General features: G+C 43.1%; 21 non-coding genes across 21 annotated transcripts; all 21 read right to left on the bottom strand.

Annotated features, from left to right (window-relative positions):
* Nucleotides 1-544: 544 nt before the first annotated feature.
* Nucleotides 545-664, bottom strand: LOC130395382 (5S ribosomal RNA). The gene has a single exon (XR_008898444.1). It is a non-coding gene; the product is annotated as a 5S ribosomal RNA (ribosomal RNA).
* A 6,784-nt stretch (nucleotides 665-7,448) lies between these two features.
* Nucleotides 7,449-7,567, bottom strand: LOC130397355 (5S ribosomal RNA). The gene has a single exon (XR_008899947.1). It is a non-coding gene; the product is annotated as a 5S ribosomal RNA (ribosomal RNA).
* Nucleotides 7,568-8,096: 529 nt separating this feature from the next.
* Nucleotides 8,097-8,215, bottom strand: LOC130397354 (5S ribosomal RNA). Its single transcript, XR_008899946.1, has one exon. It is a non-coding gene; the product is annotated as a 5S ribosomal RNA (ribosomal RNA).
* A 529-nt stretch (nucleotides 8,216-8,744) lies between these two features.
* On the bottom strand, nucleotides 8,745-8,863 carry LOC130397353 (5S ribosomal RNA). Its single transcript, XR_008899945.1, has one exon. It is a non-coding gene; the product is annotated as a 5S ribosomal RNA (ribosomal RNA).
* Nucleotides 8,864-9,392: 529 nt separating this feature from the next.
* Nucleotides 9,393-9,511, bottom strand: LOC130397352 (5S ribosomal RNA). Its single transcript, XR_008899944.1, has one exon. It is a non-coding gene; the product is annotated as a 5S ribosomal RNA (ribosomal RNA).
* Nucleotides 9,512-10,040: 529 nt separating this feature from the next.
* Nucleotides 10,041-10,159, bottom strand: LOC130397351 (5S ribosomal RNA). Its single transcript, XR_008899943.1, has one exon. It is a non-coding gene; the product is annotated as a 5S ribosomal RNA (ribosomal RNA).
* Nucleotides 10,160-10,688: 529 nt separating this feature from the next.
* On the bottom strand, nucleotides 10,689-10,807 carry LOC130397350 (5S ribosomal RNA). Its single transcript, XR_008899942.1, has one exon. It is a non-coding gene; the product is annotated as a 5S ribosomal RNA (ribosomal RNA).
* Nucleotides 10,808-11,336: 529 nt separating this feature from the next.
* Nucleotides 11,337-11,455, bottom strand: LOC130397349 (5S ribosomal RNA). The gene has a single exon (XR_008899941.1). It is a non-coding gene; the product is annotated as a 5S ribosomal RNA (ribosomal RNA).
* A 529-nt stretch (nucleotides 11,456-11,984) lies between these two features.
* LOC130397347 (5S ribosomal RNA) lies at nucleotides 11,985-12,103 on the bottom strand. The gene has a single exon (XR_008899939.1). It is a non-coding gene; the product is annotated as a 5S ribosomal RNA (ribosomal RNA).
* Nucleotides 12,104-12,622: 519 nt separating this feature from the next.
* LOC130397345 (5S ribosomal RNA) lies at nucleotides 12,623-12,741 on the bottom strand. Its single transcript, XR_008899938.1, has one exon. It is a non-coding gene; the product is annotated as a 5S ribosomal RNA (ribosomal RNA).
* A 529-nt stretch (nucleotides 12,742-13,270) lies between these two features.
* On the bottom strand, nucleotides 13,271-13,389 carry LOC130397344 (5S ribosomal RNA). The gene has a single exon (XR_008899937.1). It is a non-coding gene; the product is annotated as a 5S ribosomal RNA (ribosomal RNA).
* A 529-nt stretch (nucleotides 13,390-13,918) lies between these two features.
* LOC130397343 (5S ribosomal RNA) lies at nucleotides 13,919-14,037 on the bottom strand. The gene has a single exon (XR_008899936.1). It is a non-coding gene; the product is annotated as a 5S ribosomal RNA (ribosomal RNA).
* A 528-nt stretch (nucleotides 14,038-14,565) lies between these two features.
* LOC130397342 (5S ribosomal RNA) lies at nucleotides 14,566-14,684 on the bottom strand. The gene has a single exon (XR_008899935.1). It is a non-coding gene; the product is annotated as a 5S ribosomal RNA (ribosomal RNA).
* A 529-nt stretch (nucleotides 14,685-15,213) lies between these two features.
* On the bottom strand, nucleotides 15,214-15,332 carry LOC130397340 (5S ribosomal RNA). Its single transcript, XR_008899933.1, has one exon. It is a non-coding gene; the product is annotated as a 5S ribosomal RNA (ribosomal RNA).
* Nucleotides 15,333-15,861: 529 nt separating this feature from the next.
* Nucleotides 15,862-15,980, bottom strand: LOC130397339 (5S ribosomal RNA). Its single transcript, XR_008899932.1, has one exon. It is a non-coding gene; the product is annotated as a 5S ribosomal RNA (ribosomal RNA).
* A 1,719-nt stretch (nucleotides 15,981-17,699) lies between these two features.
* LOC130394744 (5S ribosomal RNA) lies at nucleotides 17,700-17,817 on the bottom strand. Its single transcript, XR_008897873.1, has one exon. It is a non-coding gene; the product is annotated as a 5S ribosomal RNA (ribosomal RNA).
* A 529-nt stretch (nucleotides 17,818-18,346) lies between these two features.
* Nucleotides 18,347-18,465, bottom strand: LOC130397338 (5S ribosomal RNA). Its single transcript, XR_008899931.1, has one exon. It is a non-coding gene; the product is annotated as a 5S ribosomal RNA (ribosomal RNA).
* Nucleotides 18,466-18,994: 529 nt separating this feature from the next.
* On the bottom strand, nucleotides 18,995-19,113 carry LOC130397337 (5S ribosomal RNA). The gene has a single exon (XR_008899930.1). It is a non-coding gene; the product is annotated as a 5S ribosomal RNA (ribosomal RNA).
* Nucleotides 19,114-19,641: 528 nt separating this feature from the next.
* Nucleotides 19,642-19,760, bottom strand: LOC130397336 (5S ribosomal RNA). Its single transcript, XR_008899929.1, has one exon. It is a non-coding gene; the product is annotated as a 5S ribosomal RNA (ribosomal RNA).
* Nucleotides 19,761-20,288: 528 nt separating this feature from the next.
* Nucleotides 20,289-20,407, bottom strand: LOC130397334 (5S ribosomal RNA). The gene has a single exon (XR_008899927.1). It is a non-coding gene; the product is annotated as a 5S ribosomal RNA (ribosomal RNA).
* A 531-nt stretch (nucleotides 20,408-20,938) lies between these two features.
* Nucleotides 20,939-21,057, bottom strand: LOC130394661 (5S ribosomal RNA). Its single transcript, XR_008897797.1, has one exon. It is a non-coding gene; the product is annotated as a 5S ribosomal RNA (ribosomal RNA).
* Nucleotides 21,058-21,671: the final 614 nt, after the last annotated feature.

Below are 21,671 nucleotides of genomic sequence, written 5' to 3'. Positions count from 1 at the left end.
ATAAACGGCAGTAATTGATTCAGTAGGACTCCTTATCCAAGTAAACGATCATTGTGACATCTGAATTCATTAATTATCTGAAATACACTGCGTGTGCGGGTGATGTTAAATGTTTGAACCAAGGTTAACGGTTAAAGTGTCAGAGAATGGGTGGTGATTTTTGGACGTCCTCCCATGATCTGAAGTGAGCGTGCGTGTTTGTGTTGGTGAAAGTTTAAGAAATGTACAACTGTCGGTTCAGCTCTCTGGTGCTCCCTGCTGGCAGTATCACTATACTGTCCTCATGTTTCACAAAAACAGTTTTGAGAGACGTTGTCAGTTTTTGTATGTTGCTTAAATCCTCCAAAGCGGTTGGCAGTAAACATCAGGTCACGGTACGCCACGGAGTCAATGAGCTCGAGTTGAAAAAGAAAAAACTTACAGCACCTGGTATTCCCAGGCGGTCTCCCATCCAAGTACTAACCAGGCCCGACCCTGCTTATCTTCCGAGATCAGACGAGATCGGGCGTGTTTTTTTTTTTTTTCTTTTGGTGACACCCGTCACTACTTACAGCAACCTGGGCTTCTGAGGAGGTCTCCCATACAAGTACTAACCAGGCCCGACCCTGCTTAGCTTCCGAGATCAGACGAGATCGGGCGTGTTCAGGGTGATATGGCCGTAAGCAATTAGTGCTGGCGCAAAACCAGGTTTTATACAGTAGCACATAAGGAGTGAGAAAGCTGCTGAGGCTCGACGTTACACTCTTACAAAAACAATCATTAGTTAGATATAAACGGCAGTAATTGATTCAGTAGGACTCCTTATCCATGTAAACGATCATTGTGACATCTGAATTCATTAATTATCTGAAATACACTGCGTGTGCGTGTGATGTTAAATGTTTGAACCAAGGTTAACGGTTAAAGTGTCACAGAATGGGTGGTGATTTTTTGACGTCCTCCCATGATCTGAAGTGAGCGTGCGTGTTTGTGTTGGTGAAAGTTTAAGAAATGTACAACTGTCGGTTCAGCTCTCTGGTGCTCCCTGCTGGCAGTATCACTATACTGTCCTCATGTTTCACAAAAATAGTTTTGAGAGACGTTGTCAGTTTTTGTATGTTGCTTAAATCCTCCAAAGCGGTTGGCAGTAAACATCAGGTCACGGTACGCCACGGAGTCAATGAGCTTGAGTTGAAAAAGAAAAAGCTTACAGCACCTGGTATTCCCAGGCGGTCTCCCATCCAAGTACTAACCAGTCCCGACCCTGCTTAGTTTCCGAGATCAGACGAGATCGGGCGTGTTTTTTTTTTTTTATCTTTTATTATAAAAATAAATCAGATTTTATATACAAGCGTAATCTACACAGAGGGGAAAAAACATATACTTGAATTCAAATGTAAAATCACAAAATAAATAAAATAAAAGTAAACAATAACATCAGCATTTTAACAAGTAGGTCCTCCTGCCAAGCATTATTCAATCATACACATCAGTTTTCCTTTGTCATTGATAGAAATGAAACTGCATCCATTAACAAAATGTTTAAATTCTTCCTTTTCATACTTAAAAATTAAACGTATGTCTTTTTTCAACCCCGATACAAAGTAGGCCCAGACAGATATTATTTTTTGTTCAAAATGTGCTAGATTCCTTCTTAGCCATACAGCATATCTAGCATGACTTAGTACATAGTTTATCATATTTATGTTTACTTTCTCCTTCTTTTCCCATACTCCAAACAGAAATGTTTTTTTCCAGTCCTTTCCCTCAAAATACTGCTTCCCCCAGTTCTCCTGCAAGAATTCCTTTAGCTTCATGAAAAAGATCTTCAATTTGTCACACTCATAATACAAATGCATTAATGTCTCCGGATCAGTTTTGCATATATCGCACTCCCTTCTTACATCCTTATTTATTTGGTGTATCACCACATTTGTGTACAGTCTGTTGTGCCGTAATTTAAAATCATGATCCTGACATTCTATACTATTTTTGCTTACATTCCACTGCTTCCATATTTGATTTCCTTCCATACCTGGGAACACCTTTTCCCAAACCTTTTCCGATGCAGGTTCCTTAAATTCCTTTTGGATCAGCGCTTTGTAGTAGTCCTTTACCTTTGAATCCCTTAGTGGCCTTTTTTCCCCATTATTTTCTATATATAACTCGGGGAACGTTATTTTCCTTTCTATAACCACGTTATTTTCTATTTGCCTCACCCAATCTATTGGTATGCTTTCTTTTATTTTATCGTACATATTTACAGTAGTGGTTTCGTTCATTTCTTCATCATACTCCTTAACTGTGTCTATTATAGCCTGGTATCTTAGAAACCCAGGTATGAATTCATATAGGCAATGTTTTATTTGTGTTAGTCCAGAATAAAATATTTTTTTATCCCATAGCATGTTATTGTTCATTTTTATCAATGGGTTACACCATATTGGTTGATTTATTACCTGACTGTATTTTGTGCATTCATATTTAATGTTTATTCTGTATTTCCCCCATGCATCAAACACCTCTTTATAATATCTAGGCACTTTCTCATACATGGAGTTTTTCATTATCATTATTAGACCGTTTTCTTCACATCTTCCATTTTTATATAAATATTCCTTAAAAACATTTTTCCATCCATAATCAACCCTATCATACAGATACTTTTTAACAGTTTTTATTCGTATTGCTTTTTTCTTAATATTCAAGTCCACCAATTTCAATCCTCCTTCTTCATATTTCCCTATCAGTGTCTTTTGTGCTATTCTTGCCAGTTTCCCATCCCAAATGTAATTTGTAATTGTGCCGTTTAGCTCTTTGTGCACCCACTCTGGCATGTCTATCACAGTCAAGGCATAGACAATCTGGGATAGTATTAATGCATTTACCACTAAAACCTTCCCCTTTAATTTCAATCTCCTCGGCTTCCACGCATTTAATGTGTTTTTCACTTTATTTATTACCCCATTCCATGTCTCATCTCTCGCCTCCTTTTCTTTCACTCCCATATTTATCCCCAATATTTTCATATAATCATTTGAAACTCTAAAAGGTATGTTACAATCATTTTGGTTTATATTTCCGACGTACATTATTTCAGTTTTGTCTATATTTACTTTAGCCCCTGCTGCTCTCCCATATATTTCCATTTTTCCCATTATCCTTTTCACGCTATTCATATTTTTTACCATACATGTGGTGTCATCAGCATATTGCTGTATTTTGCTTTCACCCCCATTTGGCAATTTTATCCCCTCTATTTCCTTATCCTTCTTTATCATTTCCGCGAGACTTTCTGCAGTTAAGCTGTAAAGTACTGCCGATAGCGGGCACCCTTGCCTCACAGATCTTTCCAATGGAAAAGGATCTGTTATAGCTCCATTTATTTTTATCCTACTCCTTGCATTTTTGTACAATAATTTAATCCAGTTGATTATTCTTTGCCCAAAACCAAATTTTTCTAATGTGCAAAATAAAAAACTATGCTCAACCCTATCGAAGGCTTTATTAAGGTCCATACTTAAAATAATTCCACCATCCTTCCCCATGCATTCGATTGTGTCCCTTATTGTGCAAATAATGTCCGATATGTCCCTCCCTGGTATCCCATACGCCTGTGTTGGTGCTATGATTGTTGGTGCTGCTGTTTTTATTCTGTTTGCTAATACCTTTGTTAAGATCTTGTAATCCGTGTTTAGTACAGTTAGCGGTCTATAGTTTTCCAGTTTTCTTTTGCTTCCCTTATTTTTATATATGATCGTTATTAGTCCTGTTGCCAGCGACTCTGGTATCTCCTGCTCCTTCTCCATCTCTGCATAAAGTATGTTTAAAATTGGTAGCAGATCGTCTATAAATGTTTTATAAAATTCACTTGTAAGGCCATCTGTTCCCGGACTTTTATTGGTATTTAATGACATTATTGCTTCCTTTATTTCTATGTCTTTGATGTTGTCATCACACATACTTTTCTCATCATTTGTTATCGTTTTATTAATATTACCTAATACTGTATTTATATCTTCCTTCTTTGCATTTCCTTTTTTGTATAGATTTTTATAAAATGTCCCAACATTTCCAATAATGTCTACAAAATCATTTATTATCTCTCCATTTTCATTTTCTAACTCTTCAATATATACCCTTTCCTGTTTCCTTTTTTCTAATCCCAAAAAATAGCCTGTGCATCTCTCCCCCTTCATCGCATATTTCTCCCTACTCCTTGTTATTGCCCCCATACATTTATTCTGTTCATAAACGTCCAGTTTGGATTTCACCTTTATGTATTTTTCTATGCTATGTTTTGGATCCTTATCAATTCTTTCTGCCTCTTCTGCCAGCTCATCCTTCAAACATTTTATTTTCTCTCTTTCTATAAAAGCCCGGACCTTTGCATATCTAATACTTATTGTCCTTATCTTTTGCTTCAGTCTTTCCCACCATAATCCCTTGTTTCTACACATGTCCATGTTCTTTCTTCCATTCTCTATGCAGGCCACTATTTTATTTCTATATCCCTCTTCCTCTAGGAGAGTACTGTTTAGGCACCACACTCCTCCTCCCCTTCTCTCTATCCCAGTACCAACCTCTATTGACAGGATTGCATGGTCACTGAATGATGTGAATTTATACATCATATTTTTTATAAATTTAACCATTGTCTGATGTGCTATACACAAGTCTATTCGGCTTTGTTTTAATTCCCCCATTACCATTTGCCTTCTTGAGTACTCTCTCCTGTTTGGGTTTTCGTTTCTCCATACATCAATTAATTGTTTTTCCTCCATTGTTTTCAGAAAAACCTTTCTTGAAGCATCATTTTTAAATTCCTTCCCTCTTGCCATATCCAACCTTGTACTTTTTAAATTAAAATCTCCCACTATTATACAGTTTCCCACACACCATTTTCCTAAATCCAAAAAAAAAGCCTTCCTGTCTGCTTCTATATTTGGTGCATATATATTAATTATTCTGTACTCTATCTTTTTGTATTTAAATTCTATGATTATGACTCTTCCTTTTTTATCTTTGTAGATTTCTTTGAGGTTTTCTACAGTATTATTTTTTATCAGGATTGCTACCCCACATGATTTATCCGTACCATGGTTTGCATACATAATGTCTGTCCATTTCGTTTTTATATCTTTCATGATATGGTCTGTCCAGTTCGTTTCTTGCAGACATAACATGTCATTATTTTTACATTTAATTAATAGTTTTCCAAATTTGCTTTGATTCCTTAGCCCATTTGTGTTGAATGAAATCAAGCTTAACATTAAACACATAATTACGGTTTCATTCCCAACCTTCATTTTGTCCTTCTTTCCTCCCTCTTCCTCCTTTTCTCCTCAGCTTGGAGCGCAGCTTTTCTTTTCTTTGTGGTCTCCTCCGCCTTTCGTTCCTTCTGCGGTCTGCTTACACTCTCTGCCTCTGAAATATCCTCGATAATCAGGAAGTCCATCGCAGTTTCCCTCTCGTCTCGGTTTCCATCTCCATGCTCCTTTACCCCAACGCTGCCGGTTCCGTCTGCTGGAGTCGTCTCGCGAGGAGCCTTCTCTCCACTCGATTCCTCTCCGGACCGGCTCTCCTCCTGCCCCACAGCTCCCAACACGTCTCCTGCTGCGACGTCACTCAGGGGATGCCGTCTTTGGTTCTGCACCATGGTCTCCGCCCTGCTCTCTGGGACGCCCCCTAGGTCTCCCTCCGTCTGCATGTCGTCCTCGTCGCTGTCCTCCGGCTCCTCCTCCTCGCCGTCAGTGCTGTTGACCTCCTCCGCGACGTTGACCTCCTCCGCGACGCTGACATCCTCTCTCTCCGCTGCTTCTGGAACACACTCCCTTGCATAGTGTCCCTGTTTTTTACACCTGTGACATCTGAATTCTGGGCATTCTCGGAAGATGTGACCCGGTTTTATACATAATCTGCATACTTTCATCTGCCTGTCATGGATCACGCGGAAGTACTCTCCCCCCTCTAGTGTTTCGAACTTCGTTGTGTAAGGTAGCGATTTCACTGTTTCAGTGAACCGGACCTTCAAGAACCTGGTTCCATCGGCTATGTCAGTTCCTGGCCACATTCTTCTTTTAATTGGCGAGATTGCCTTAACTCCCCATTCTGCAAGTTTGGCAAGAATGACACCATCCACAATGTACGTCGGCAAGTTTAAAAAAGATACAACTAATTCGTCATTTCTAATTTCTTTTGCCACTACCGTGCTCTTCTTTATTCTAATCCCATCTAACAGTATATCCTTCCCTTCAACATTGTCCATTGTTATTTCGTACTTTTTGGGCATTTTAAAACGGCATCCATTCACCACCCCGCACGTTTTTTTAACCTCACTTAGAAGCTCCATCATAGTCACCATCTCATCTCCAACGATCTCTACCGCCAAGGTAAGCTCCTTCTCAAATTTCTTATCTGTGCTTTGAAGAAGTTCCGAGGTACTTTTACTGTTGTCCGTGATCCTTCTCATAGTCGTTTCCTTTCCAATGTCGGCGTTCTTTGTCGGTTGCTGCGTCTTGCCGTTGTCCATGATCCTGCTCGTGGTCGGGGTCTTTCCATGGTCGGTGTTCTTGGGCGATGTCTGCTCCATGCCGTTGTCCATATTCTGTGTCGTTGTGCTTGCCGGTCCGCTGTCAGTTGCCATGAGATCCGTCCTACTCCTCTCTACTCGCTCTCTCCTCTCCATTACGTCACTCATTCAAACACACACACACAAACAAAAACAAAAAAGACGTTCCCCCGAACAGCAAGCTGCTGGGGGAATAAAAAAAAACTAAAACAAAAAGTAAAACACACTCACTCACATTAAATCTAGCACAAACAAAAAAGTCCACCTGCTCTCTCCACCTGCTCTCTCTGCTCACTGCTCACTTCCTGGTTGCACACCTGAACGGGATCAGACGAGATCGGGCGTGTTCAGGGTGGTATGGCCGTAAGCAATTAGTGCAGGCGCAAAACCAGGTTTTATACAGTAGCACATAAGGAGTGAGAAAGCTGCTGAGGCTCGACGTTACACTCTTACAAAAACAATCATTAGTTAGATATAAACGGCAGTAATTGATTCAGTAGGACTCCTTATCCATGTAAACGATCATTGTGACATCTGAATTCATTAATTATCTGAAATACACTGCGTGTGCGTGTGATGTTAAATGTTTGAACCAAGGTTAACGGTTAAAGTGTCAGAGAATGGGTGGTGATTTTTTGACGTCCTCCCATGATCTGAAGTGAGCGTGCGTGTTTGTGTTGGTGAAAGTTTAAGAAATGTACAACTGTCGGTTCAGCTCTCTGGTGCTCCCTGCTGGCAGTATCACTATACTGTCCTCATGTTTCACAAAAATAGTTTTGAGAGACGTTGTCAGTTTTTGTATGTTGCTTAAATCCTCCAAAGCGGTTGGCAGTAAACATCAGGTCACGGTACGCCACGGTAGGCCACGGAGGCAATGAGCTCGAGTTGAAAAAGAAAAAGCTTACAGCACCTGGTATTCCCAGGCGGTCTCCCATCCAAGTACTAACCAGGCCCGACCCTGCTTAGCTTCCGAGATCAGACGAGATCGGGCGTGTTCAGGGTGGTATGGCCGTAAGCAATTAGTGCAGGCGCAAAACCAGGTTTTATACAGTAGCACATAAGGAGTGAGAAAGCTGCTGAGGCTCGACGTTACACTTTTACAAAAACAATCATTAGTTAGATATAAACGGCAGTAATTGATTCAGTAGGACTCCTTATCCATGTAAACGATCATTGTGACATCTGAATTCATTAATTATCTGAAATACACTGCGTGTGCGTGTGATGTTAAATGTTTGAACCAAGGTTAACGGTTAAAGTGTCAGAGAATGGGTGGTGATTTTTTGACGTCCTCCCATGATCTGAAGTGAGCGTGCGTGTTTGTGTTGGTGAAAGTTTAAGAAATGTACAACTGTCGGTTCAGCTCTCTGGTGCTCCCTGCTGGCAGTATCACTATACTGTCCTCATGTTTCACAAAAATAGTTTTGAGAGACGTTGTCAGTTTTTGTATGTTGCTTAAATCCTCCAAAGCGGTTGGCAGTAAACATCAGGTCACGGTACGCCACGGTAGGCCACGGAGGCAATGAGCTCGAGTTGAAAAAGAAAAAGCTTACAGCACCTGGTATTCCCAGGCGGTCTCCCATCCAAGTACTAACCAGGCCCGACCCTGCTTAGCTTCCGAGATCAGACGAGATCGGGCGTGTTCAGGGTGGTATGGCCGTAAGCAATTAGTGCAGGCGCAAAACCAGGTTTTATACAGTAGCACATAAGGAGTGAGAAAGCTGCTGAGGCTCGACGTTACACTTTTACAAAAACAATCATTAGTTAGATATAAACGGCAGTAATTGATTCAGTAGGACTCCTTATCCATGTAAACGATCATTGTGACATCTGAATTCATTAATTATCTGAAATACACTGCGTGTGCGTGTGATGTTAAATGTTTGAACCAAGGTTAACGGTTAAAGTGTCAGAGAATGGGTGGTGATTTTTTGACGTCCTCCCATGATCTGAAGTGAGCGTGCGTGTTTGTGTTGGTGAAAGTTTAAGAAATGTACAACTGTCGGTTCAGCTCTCTGGTGCTCCCTGCTGGCAGTATCACTATACTGTCCTCATGTTTCACAAAAATAGTTTTGAGAGACGTTGTCAGTTTTTGTATGTTGCTTAAATCCTCCAAAGCGGTTGGCAGTAAACATCAGGTCACGGTACGCCACGGTAGGCCACGGAGTCAATGAGCTCGAGTTGAAAAAGAAAAAGCTTACAGCACCTGGTATTCCCAGGCGGTCTCCCATCCAAGTACTAACCAGGCCCGACCCTGCTTAGCTTCCGAGATCAGACGAGATCGGGCGTGTTCAGGGTGGTATGGCCGTAAGCAATTAGTGCAGGCGCAAAACCAGGTTTTATACAGTAGCACATAAGGAGTGAGAAAGCTGCTGAGGCTCGACGTTACACTCTTACAAAAACAATCATTAGTTAGATATAAACGGCAGTAATTGATTCAGTAGGACTCCTTATCCATGTAAACGATCATTGTGACATCTGAATTCATTAATTATCTGAAATACACTGCGTGTGCGTGTGATGTTAAATGTTTGAACCAAGGTTAACGGTTAAAGTGTCAGAGAATGGGTGGTGATTTTTTGACGTCCTCCCATGATCTGAAGTGAGCGTGCGTGTTTGTGTTGGTGAAAGTTTAAGAAATGTACAACTGTCGGTTCAGCTCTCTGGTGCTCCCTGCTGGCAGTATCACTATACTGTCCTCATGTTTCACAAAAATAGTTTTGAGAGACGTTGTCAGTTTTTGTATGTTGCTTAAATCCTCCAAAGCGGTTGGCAGTAAACATCAGGTCACGGTACGCCACGGTAGGCCACGGAGTCAATGAGCTCGAGTTGAAAAAGAAAAAGCTTACAGCACCTGGTATTCCCAGGCGGTCTCCCATCCAAGTACTAACCAGGCCCGACCCTGCTTAGCTTCCGAGATCAGACGAGATCGGGCGTGTTCAGGGTGGTATGGCCGTAAGCAATTAGTGCAGGCGCAAAACCAGGTTTTATACAGTAGCACATAAGGAGTGAGAAAGCTGCTGAGGCTCGACGTTACACTCTTACAAAAACAATCATTAGTTAGATATAAACGGCAGTAATTGATTCAGTAGGACTCCTTATCCATGTAAACGATCATTGTGACATCTGAATTCATTAATTATCTGAAATACACTGCGTGTGCGTGTGATGTTAAATGTTTGAACCAAGGTTAACGGTTAAAGTGTCAGAGAATGGGTGGTGATTTTTTGACGTCCTCCCATGATCTGAAGTGAGCGTGCGTGTTTGTGTTGGTGAAAGTTTAAGAAATGTACAACTGTCGGTTCAGCTCTCTGGTGCTCCCTGCTGGCAGTATCACTATACTGTCCTCATGTTTCACAAAAATAGTTTTGAGAGACGTTGTCAGTTTTTGTATGTTGCTTAAATCCTCCAAAGCGGTTGGCAGTAAACATCAGGTCACGGTACGCCACGGTAGGCCACGGAGTCAATGAGCTCGAGTTGAAAAAGAAAAAGCTTACAGCACCTGGTATTCCCAGGCGGTCTCCCATCCAAGTACTAACCAGGCCCGACCCTGCTTAGCTTCCGAGATCAGACGAGATCGGGCGTGTTCAGGGTGGTATGGCCGTAAGCAATTAGTGCAGGCGCAAAACCAGGTTTTATACAGTAGCACATAAGGAGTGAGAAAGCTGCTGAGGCTCGACGTTACACTTTTACAAAAACAATCATTAGTTAGATATAAACGGCAGTAATTGATTCAGTAGGACTCCTTATCCATGTAAACGATCATTGTGACATCTGAATTCATTAATTATCTGAAATACACTGCGTGTGCGTGTGATGTTAAATGTTTGAACCAAGGTTAACGGTTAAAGTGTCAGAGAATGGGTGGTGATTTTTTGACGTCCTCCCATGATCTGAAGTGAGCGTGCGTGTTTGTGTTGGTGAAAGTTTAAGAAATGTACAACTGTCGGTTCAGCTCTCTGGTGCTCCCTGCTGGCAGTATCACTATACTGTCCTCATGTTTCACAAAAATAGTTTTGAGAGACGTTGTCAGTTTTTGTATGTTGCTTAAATCCTCCAAAGCGGTTGGCAGTAAACATCAGGTCACGGTACGCCACGGTAGGCCACGGAGGCAATGAGCTCGAGTTGAAAAAGAAAAAGCTTACAGCACCTGGTATTCCCAGGCGGTCTCCCATCCAAGTACTAACCAGGCCCGACCCTGCTTAGCTTCCGAGATCAGACGAGATCGGGCGTGTTCAGGGTGGTATGGCCGTAAGCAATTAGTGCAGGCGCAAAACCAGGTTTTATACAGTAGCACATAAGGAGTGAGAAAGCTGCTGAGGCTCGACGTTACACTTTTACAAAAACAATCATTAGTTAGATATAAACGGCAGTAATTGATTCAGTAGGACTCCTTATCCATGTAAACGATCATTGTGACATCTGAATTCATTAATTATCTGAAATACACTGCGTGTGCGTGTGATGTTAAATGTTTGAACCAAGGTTAACGGTTAAAGTGTCAGAGAATGGGTGGTGATTTTTTGACGTCCTCCCATGATCTGAAGTGAGCGTGCGTGTTTGTGTTGGTGAAAGTTTAAGAAATGTACAACTGTCGGTTCAGCTCTCTGGTGCTCCCTGCTGGCAGTATCACTATACTGTCCTCATGTTTCACAAAAATAGTTTTGAGAGACGTTGTCAGTTTTTGTATGTTGCTTAAATCCTCCAAAGCGGTTGGCAGTAAACATCAGGTCACGGTACGCCACGGTAGGCCACGGAGGCAATGAGCTCGAGTTGAAAAAGAAAAAGCTTACAGCACCTGGTATTCCCAGGCGGTCTCCCATCCAAGTACTAACCAGGCCCGACCCTGCTTAGCTTCCGAGATCAGACGAGATCGGGCGTGTTCAGGGTGGTATGGCCGTAAGCAATTAGTGCAGGCGCAAAACCAGGTTTTATACAGTAGCACATAAGGAGTGAGAAAGCTGCTGAGGCTCGACGTTACACTTTTACAAAAACAATCATTAGTTAGATATAAACGGCAGTAATTGATTCAGTAGGACTCCTTATCCATGTAAACGATCATTGTGACATCTGAATTCATTAATTATCTGAAATACACTGCGTGTGCGTGTGATGTTAAATGTTTGAACCAAGGTTAACGGTTAAAGTGTCAGAGAATGGGTGGTGATTTTTTGACGTCCTCCCATGATCTGAAGTGAGCGTGCGTGTTTGTGTTGGTGAAAGTTTAAGAAATGTACAACTGTCGGTTCAGCTCTCTGGTGCTCCCTGCTGGCAGTATCACTATACTGTCCTCATGTTTCACAAAAATAGTTTTGAGAGACGTTGTCAGTTTTTGTATGTTGCTTAAATCCTCCAAAGCGGTTGGCAGTAAACATCAGGTCACGGTACGCCACGGTAGGCCACGGAGTCAATGAGCTCGAGTTGAAAAAGAAAAAGCTTACAGCACCTGGTATTCCCAGGCGGTCTCCCATCCAAGTACTAACCAGGCCCGACCCTGCTTAGCTTCCGAGATCAGACGAGATCGGGCGTGTTCAGGGTGGTATGGCCGTAAGCAATTAGTGCAGGCGCAAAACCAGGTTTTATACAGTAGCACATAAGGAGTGAGAAAGCTGCTGAGGCTCGACGTTACACTTTTACAAAAACAATCATTAGTTAGATATAAACGGCAGTAATTGATTCAGTAGGACTCCTTATCCATGTAAACGATCATTGTGACATCTGAATTCATTAATTATCTGAAATACACTGCGTGTGCGTGTGATGTTAAATGTTTGAACCAAGGTTAACGGTTAAAGTGTCAGAGAATGGGTGGTGATTTTTTGACGTCCTCCCATGATCTGAAGTGAGCGTGCGTGTTTGTGTTGGTGAAAGTTTAAGAAATGTACAACTGTCGGTTCAGCTCTCTGGTGCTCCCTGCTGGCAGTATCACTATACTGTCCTCATGTTTCACAAAAATAGTTTTGAGAGACGTTGTCAGTTTTTGTATGTTGCTTAAATCCTCCAAAGCGGTTGGCAGTAAACATCAGGTCACGGTACGCCACGGAGTCAATGAGCTCGAGTTGAAAAAGAAAAAGCTTACAGCACCTGGTATTCCCAGGCGGTCTCCCATCCAAGTACTAACCAGGCCCGACCCTGCTTAGCTTCCGAGATCAGACGAGATCGGGCGTGTTCAGGGTGGTATGGCCGTAAGCAATTAGTGCAGGCGCAAAACCAGGTTTTATACAGTAGCACATAAGGAGTGAGAAAGCTGCTGAGGCTCGACGTTACACTTTTACAAAAACAATCATTAGTTAGATATAAACGGCAGTAATTGATTCAGTAGGACTCCTTATCCATGTAAACGATCATTGTGACATCTGAATTCATTAATTATCTGAAATACACTGCGTGTGCGTGTGATGTTAAATGTTTGAACCAAGGTTAACGGTTAAAGTGTCAGAGAATGGGTGGTGATTTTTTGACGTCCTCCCATGATCTGAAGTGAGCGTGCGTGTTTGTGTTGGTGAAAGTTTAAGAAATGTACAACTGTCGGTTCAGCTCTCTGGTGCTCCCTGCTGGCAGTATCACTATACTGTCCTCATGTTTCACAAAAATAGTTTTGAGAGACGTTGTCAGTTTTTGTATGTTGCTTAAATCCTCCAAAGCGGTTGGCAGTAAACATCAGGTCACGGTACGCCACGGTAGGCCACGGAGTCAATGAGCTCGAGTTGAAAAAGAAAAAGCTTACAGCACCTGGTATTCCCAGGCGGTCTCCCATCCAAGTACTAACCAGGCCCGACCCTGCTTAGCTTCCGAGATCAGACGAGATCGGGCGTGTTCAGGGTGGTATGGCCGTAAGCAATTAGTGCAGGCGCAAAACCAGGTTTTATACAGTAGCACATAAGGAGTGAGAAAGCTGCTGAGGCTCGACGTTACACTTTTACAAAAACAATCATTAGTTAGATATAAACGGCAGTAATTGATTCAGTAGGACTCCTTATCCATGTAAACGATCATTGTGACATCTGAATTCATTAATTATCTGAAATACACTGCGTGTGCGTGTGATGTTAAATGTTTGAACCAAGGTTAACGGTTAAAGTGTCAGAGAATGGGTGGTGATTTTTTGACGTCCTCCCATGATCTGAAGTGAGCGTGCGTGTTTGTGTTGGTGAAAGTTTAAGAAATGTACAACTGTCGGTTCAGCTCTCTGGTGCTCCCTGCTGGCAGTATCACTATACTGTCCTCATGTTTCACAAAAATAGTTTTGAGAGACGTTGTCAGTTTTTGTATGTTGCTTAAATCCTCCAAAGCGGTTGGCAGTAAACATCAGGTCACGGTACGCCACGGTAGGCCACGGAGTCAATGAGCTCGAGTTGAAAAAGAAAAAGCTTACAGCACCTGGTATTCCCAGGCGGTCTCCCATCCAAGTACTAACCAGGCCCGACCCTGCTTAGCTTCCGAGATCAGACGAGATCGGGCGTGTTCAGGGTGGTATGGCCGTAAGCAATTAGTGCAGGCGCAAAACCAGGTTTTATACAGTAGCACATAAGGAGTGAGAAAGCTGCTGAGGCTCGACGTTACACTTTACAAAAACAATCATTAGTTAGATATAAACGGCAGTAATTGATTCAGTAGGACTCCTTATCCATGTAAACGATCATTGTGACATCTGAATTCATTAATTATCTGAAATACACTGCGTGTGCGTGTGATGTTAAATGTTTGAACCAAGGTTAACGGTTAAAGTGTCAGAGAATGGGTGGTGATTTTTTGACGTCCTCCCATGATCTGAAGTGAGCGTGCGTGTTTGTGTTGGTGAAAGTTTAAGAAATGTACAACTGTCGGTTCAGCTCTCTGGTGCTCCCTGCTGGCAGTATCACTATACTGTCCTCATGTTTCACAAAAATAGTTTTGAGAGACGTTGTCAGTTTTTGTATGTTGCTTAAATCCTCCAAAGCGGTTGGCAGTAAACATCAGGTCACGGTACGCCACGGTAGGCCACGGAGTCAATGAGCTCGAGTTGAAAAAGAAAAAGCTTACAGCACCTGGTATTCCCAGGCGGTCTCCCATCCAAGTACTAACCAGGCCCGACCCTGCTTAGCTTCCGAGATCAGACGAGATCGGGCGTGTTCAGGGTGGTATGGCCGTAAGCAATTAGTGCAGGCGCAAAACCAGGTTTTATACAGTAGCACATAAGGAGTGAGAAAGCTGCTGAGGCTCGACGTTACACTTTTACAAAAACAATCATTAGTTAGATATAAACGGCAGTAATTGATTCAGTAGGACTCCTTATCCATGTAAACGATCATTGTGACATCTGAATTCATTAATTATCTGAAATACACTGCGTGTGCGTGTGATGTTAAATGTTTGAACCAAGGTTAACGGTTAAAGTGTCAGAGAATGGGTGGTGATTTTTTGACGTCCTCCCATGATCTGAAGTGAGCGTGCGTGTTTGTGTTGGTGAAAGTTTAAGAAATGTACAACTGTCGGTTCAGCTCTCTGGTGCTCCCTGCTGGCAGTATCACTATACTGTCCTCATGTTTCACAAAAATAGTTTTGAGAGACGTTGTCAGTTTTTGTATGTTGCTTAAATCCTCCAAAGCGGTTGGCAGTAAACATCAGGTCACGGTACGCCACGGTAGGCCACGGAGTCAATGAGCTCGAGTTGAAAAAGAAAAAGCTTACAGCACCTGGTATTCCCAGGCGGTCTCCCATCCAAGTACTAACCAGGCCCGACCCTGCTTAGCTTCCGAGATCAGACGAGATCGGGCGTGTTCAGGGTGGTATGGCCGTAAGCAATTAGTGCAGGCGCAAAACCAGGTTTTATACAGTAGCACATAAGGAGTGAGAAAGCTGCTGAGGCTCGACGTTACACTTTTACAAAAACAATCATTAGTTAGATATAAACGGCAGTAATTGATTCAGTAGGACTCCTTATCCATGTAAACGATCATTGTGACATCTGAATTCATTAATTATCTGAAATACACTGCGTGTGCGTGTGATGTTAAATGTTTGAACCAAGGTTAACGGTTAAAGTGTCAGAGAATGGGTGGTGATTTTTTGACGTCCTCCCATGATCTGAAGTGAGCGTGCGTGTTTGTGTTGGTGAAAGTTTAAGAAATGTACAACTGTCGGTTCAGCTCTCTGGTGCTCCCTGCTGGCAGTATCACTATACTGTCCTCATGTTTCACAAAAATAGTTTTGAGAGACGTTGTCAGTTTTTGTATGTTGCTTAAATCCTCCAAAGCGGTTGGCAGTAAACATCAGGTCACGGTACGCCACGGTAGGCCACGGAGGCAATGAGCTCGAGTTGAAAAAGAAAAAGCTTACAGCACCTGGTATTCCCAGGCGGTCTCCCATCCAAGTACTAACCAGGCCCGACCCTGCTTAGCTTCCGAGATCAGACGAGATCGGGCGTGTTCAGGGTGGTATGGCCGTAAGCAATTAGTGCAGGCGCAAAACCAGGTTTTATACAGTAGCACATAAGGAGTGAGAAAGCTGCTGAGGCTCGACGTTACACTTTACAAAAACAATCATTAGTTAGATATAAACGGCAGTAATTGATTCAGTAGGACTCCTTATCCATGTAAACGATCATTGTGACATCTGAATTCATTAATTATCTGAAATACACTGCGTGTGCGTGTGATGTTAAATGTTTGAACCAAGGTTAACGGTTAAAGTGTCAGAGAATGGGTGGTGATTTTTTGACGTCCTCCCATGATCTGAAGTGAGCGTGCGTGTTTGTGTTGGTGAAAGTTTAAGAAATGTACAACTGTCGGTTCAGCTCTCTGGTGCTCCCTGCTGGCAGTATCACTATACTGTCCTCATGTTTCACAAAAATAGTTTTGAGAGACGTTGTCAGTTTTTGTATGTTGCTTAAATCCTCCAAAGCGGTTGGCAGTAAACATCAGGGGCCTCATGTACTAAGACTTGCGTGGATTTCATACTGAACTTGGCGTACGCCAAAACCCAGAAACTGTCTTACGCACAAATAAATTCAGATGTATCAAAGTGTGCGAACGCATGGATCCAAGCACGTTTCTTTTGTACATCTCGATCAACGTGGAATTGAGCGCACATGCCGAGGTGCCAAACTCCTCCCTGTCCACCCCTCATTTAAATATGCAATTTCATTTAAATAGGCCTCTGGACCTGAGATTCACCTCTTAATCCGATCACCTGGCACCATGACAAGGCAAAAAACGAAACTTCACGGAGTCTGAGCTCGAGATTTTGCTCCACGAGGTAGAAATGCGCAAGCATATGCTATTGGAACCCTGTCAACAGGGATAAATGCAAAACAAAAGAGAAGTGAGTGGGAGTGTGTTTGCGAGGCCGTCAATGCAGTGGGGTCTCAGCAGCGCACTACACTCTGAAATTAAAAAAAAGTGGTCAGAACCTCAAGGTGGAGGTGAAGCGGAGGGTTTCTGCCCACCGCCGAAGCGTGACCGCAACAGGTGGGGGGACGGGAGTGGGGGAACTCTCCCCCTTCGATTTGAGAGTGGCCGCTTTGATCGATGACACGCTCTCACCGGAGTGTGGGAGGGAAGGGGACGCCGATCATCCCCAAGGTAAATATGCTGAAGTCATAAATGATGTAATTATAATGGTCATACAATTGGCTGCTTGCAATACACAAGTCGTGCGTAAAGATGCCAGGATATTAAAGACTTTGACTCGTGTTATTAACTTAATTTTTTTTATTTTTGAATAGACAAGCAAGGAGAGGGCACGGATTGCTCCGTCGGCCCCGGCGTCTGCTCCGTCGGCCCCGGCGTCTCCAGCGCCCTTCATCCATTGCGCATGCTTTTATAGCCACCCATATAATTGCAAGGTGTTGTTAATTGTTCATTAGTGTGTCTCTGATGTGCAAATCACTCTGAGTCATTGTTTTCACCTTTTTTCCCAGTTTCCCAGCGTCACCTCTAAGTGTCGCCAAAGGAACAATAGCTGTAGAAACGTGCGTACGACAGCTCTGGAGCTGGCGTGGGGACCGCACATTTTTACGGTCATTTTCACGTTTGTACATCTGAACGTGAGCGTGGAAAAGGACGTACGCCACGTTTTTGGTGCGTACGCAACCTTAGTACATGAGGCCCCAGGTCACGGTACGCCACGGTAGGCCACGGAGGCAATGAGCTCGAGTTGAAAAAGAAAAAGCTTACAGCACCTGGTATTCCCAGGCGGTCTCCCATCCAAGTACTAACCAGGCCCGACCCTGCTTAGCTTCGAGATCAGACGAGATCGGGCGTGTTCAGGGTGGTATGGCCGTAAGCAATTAGTGCAGGCGCAAAACCAGGTTTTATACAGTAGCACATAAGGAGTGAGAAAGCTGCTGAGGCTCGACGTTACACTTTTACAAAAACAATCATTAGTTAGATATAAACGGCAGTAATTGATTCAGTAGGACTCCTTATCCATGTAAACGATCATTGTGACATCTGAATTCATTAATTATCTGAAATACACTGCGTGTGCGTGTGATGTTAAATGTTTGAACCAAGGTTAACGGTTAAAGTGTCAGAGAATGGGTGGTGATTTTTTGACGTCCTCCCATGATCTGAAGTGAGCGTGCGTGTTTGTGTTGGTGAAAGTTTAAGAAATGTACAACTGTCGGTTCAGCTCTCTGGTGCTCCCTGCTGGCAGTATCACTATACTGTCCTCATGTTTCACAAAAATAGTTTTGAGAGACGTTGTCAGTTTTTGTATGTTGCTTAAATCCTCCAAAGCGGTTGGCAGTAAACATCAGGTCACGGTACGCCACGGTAGGCCACGGAGTCAATGAGCTCGAGTTGAAAAAGAAAAAGCTTACAGCACCTGGTATTCCCAGGCGGTCTCCCATCCAAGTACTAACCAGGCCCGACCCTGCTTAGCTTCCGAGATCAGACGAGATCGGGCGTGTTCAGGGTGGTATGGCCGTAAGCAATTAGTGCAGGCGCAAAACCAGGTTTTATACAGTAGCACATAAGGAGTGAGAAAGCTGCTGAGGCTCGACGTTACACTCTTACAAAAACAATCATTAGTTAGATATAAACGGCAGTAATTGATTCAGTAGGACTCCTTATCCATGTAAACGATCATTGTGACATCTGAATTCATTAATTATCTGAAATACACTGCGTGTGCGTGTGATGTTAAATGTTTGAACCAAGGTTAACGGTTAAAGTGTCAGAGAATGGGTGGTGATTTTTTGACGTCCTCCCATGATCTGAAGTGAGCGTGCGTGTTTGTGTTGGTGAAAGTTTAAGAAATGTACAACTGTCGGTTCAGCTCTCTGGTGCTCCCTGCTGGCAGTATCACTATACTGTCCTCATGTTTCACAAAAATAGTTTTGAGAGACGTTGTCAGTTTTTGTATGTTGCTTAAATCCTCCAAAGCGGTTGGCAGTAAACATCAGGTCACGGTACGCCACGGTAGGCCACGGAGTCAATGAGCTCGAGTTGAAAAAGAAAAAGCTTACAGCACCTGGTATTCCCAGGCGGTCTCCCATCCAAGTACTAACCAGGCCCGACCCTGCTTAGCTTCCGAGATCAGACGAGATCGGGCGTGTTCAGGGTGGTATGGCCGTAAGCAATTAGTGCAGGCGCAAAACCAGGTTTTATACAGTAGCACATAAGGAGTGAGAAAGCTGCTGAGGCTCGACGTTACACTTTTACAAAAACAATCATTAGTTAGATATAAACGGCAGTAATTGATTCAGTAGGACTCCTTATCCATGTAAACGATCATTGTGACATCTGAATTCATTAATTATCTGAAATACACTGCGTGTGCGTGTGATGTTAAATGTTTGAACCAAGGTTAACGGTTAAAGTGTCAGAGAATGGGTGGTGATTTTTTGACGTCCTCCCATGATCTGAAGTGAGCGTGCGTGTTTGTGTTGGTGAAAGTTTAAGAAATGTACAACTGTCGGTTCAGCTCTCTGGTGCTCCCTGCTGGCAGTATCACTATACTGTCCTCATGTTTCACAAAAATAGTTTTGAGAGACGTTGTCAGTTTTGTATGTTGCTTAAATCCTCCAAAGCGGTTGGCAGTAAACATCAGGTCACGGTACGCCACGGTAGGCCACGGAGTCAATGAGCTCGAGTTGAAAAAGAAAAAGCTTACAGCACCTGGTATTCCCAGGCGGTCTCCCATCCAAGTACTAACCAGGCCCGACCCTGCTTAGCTTCCGAGATCAGACGAGATCGGGCGTGTTCAGGGTGGTATGGCCGTAAGCAATTAGTGCAGGCGCAAAACCAGGTTTTATACAGTAGCACATAAGGAGTGAGAAAGCTGCTGAGGCTCGACGTTACACTCTTACAAAAACAATCATTAGTTAGATATAAACGGCAGTAATTGATTCAGTAGGACTCCTTATCCATGTAAACGATCATTGTGACATCTGAATTCATTAATTATCTGAAATACACTGCGTGTGCGTGTGATGTTAAATGTTTGAACCAAGGTTAACGGTTAAAGTGTCAGAGAATGGGTGGTGATTTTTTGACGTCCTCCCATGATCTGAAGTGAGCGTGCGTGTTTGTGTTGGTGAAAGTTTAAGAAATGTACAACTGTCGGTTCAGCTCTCTGGTGCTCCCTGCTGGCAGTATCACTATACTGTCCTCATGTTTCACAAAAATAGTTTTGAGAGACGTTGTCAGTTTTTGTATGTTGCTTAAATCCTCCAAAGCGGTTGGCAGTAAACATCAGGTCACGGTACGCCACGGTAGGCCACGGAGTCAATGAGCTCGAGTTGAAAAAGAAAAGCTTACAGCACCTGGTATTCCCAGGCGGTCTCCCATCCAAGTACTAACCAGGCCCGACCCTGCTTAGCTTCCGAGATCAGACGAGATCGGGCGTGTTCAGGGTGGTATGGCCGTAAGCAATTAGTGCAGGCGCAAAACCAGGTTTTATACAGTAGCACATAAGGAGTGAGAAAGCTGCTGAGGCTCGACGTTACACTTTTACAAAAACAATCATTAGTTAGATATAAACGGCAGTAATTGATTCAGTAGGACTCCTTATCCATGTAAACGATCATTGTGACATCTGAATTCATTAATTATCTGAAATACACTGCGTGTGCGTGTGATGTTAAATGTTTGAACCAAGGTTAACGGTTAAAGTGTCAGAGAATGGGTGGTGATTTTTTGACGTCCTCCCATGATCTGAAGTGAGCGTGCGTGTTTGTGTTGGTGAAAGTTTAAGAAATGTACAACTGTCGGTTCAGCTCTCTGGTGCTCCCTGCTGGCAGTATCACTATACTGTCCTCATGTTTCACAAAAATAGTTTTGAGAGACGTTGTCAGTTTTTGTATGTTGCTTAAATCCTCCAAAGCGGTTGGCAGTAAACATCAGGTCACGGTACGCCACGGTAGGCCACGGAGTCAATGAGCTCGAGTTGAAAAAAGAAAAAAGCTTACAGCACCTGGTATCCCCAGGCGGTCTCCCATCCAAGTACTAACCAGGCCCGACCCTGCTTAGCTTCCGAGATCAGACCAGATCGGGCGTGTTCAGGGTGGTATGGCCGTAAGCAATTAGTGCAGGCGCAAAACCAGGTTTTATACAGTAGCACATAAGGAGTGAGAAAGCTGCTGAGGCTCGACGTTACACTTTTACAAAAACAATCATTAGTTAGATATAAACGGCAGTAATTGATTCAGTAGGACTCCTTATCCATGTAAACGATCATTGTGACATCTGAATTCATTAATTATCTGAAATACACTGCGTGTGCGTGTGATGTTAAATGTTTGAACCAAGGTTAACGGTTAAAGTGTCAGAGAATGGGTGGTGATTTTTTGACGTCCTCCCATGATCTGAAGTGAGCGTGCGTGTTTGTGTTGGTGAAAGTTTTAGAAATGTACAACTGTCGGTTCAGCTCTCTGGTGCTCCCTGCTGGCAGTATCACTATACTGTCCTCATGTTTCACAAAAATAGTTTTGAGAGACGTTGTCAGTTTTTGTATGTTGCTTAAATCCTCCAAAGCGGTTGGCAGTAAACATCAGGTCACGGTACGCACGGTAGGCCACGGAGTCAATGAGCTCGAGTTGAAAAAGAAAAAGCTTACAGCACCTGGTATTCCCAGGCGGTCTCCCATCCAAGTACTAACCAGGCCCGACCCTGCTTAGCTCCGAGATCAGACGAGA

This window comes from Gadus chalcogrammus, chromosome 12 (assembly GCF_026213295.1).
Source record: "Gadus chalcogrammus isolate NIFS_2021 chromosome 12, NIFS_Gcha_1.0, whole genome shotgun sequence".
NCBI lineage: Eukaryota > Metazoa > Chordata > Actinopteri > Gadiformes > Gadidae > Gadus > Gadus chalcogrammus.
The sequence above is the reverse complement of the archived record's forward strand: the minus strand, read 5'-3'. Positions and strand labels throughout refer to the sequence as shown.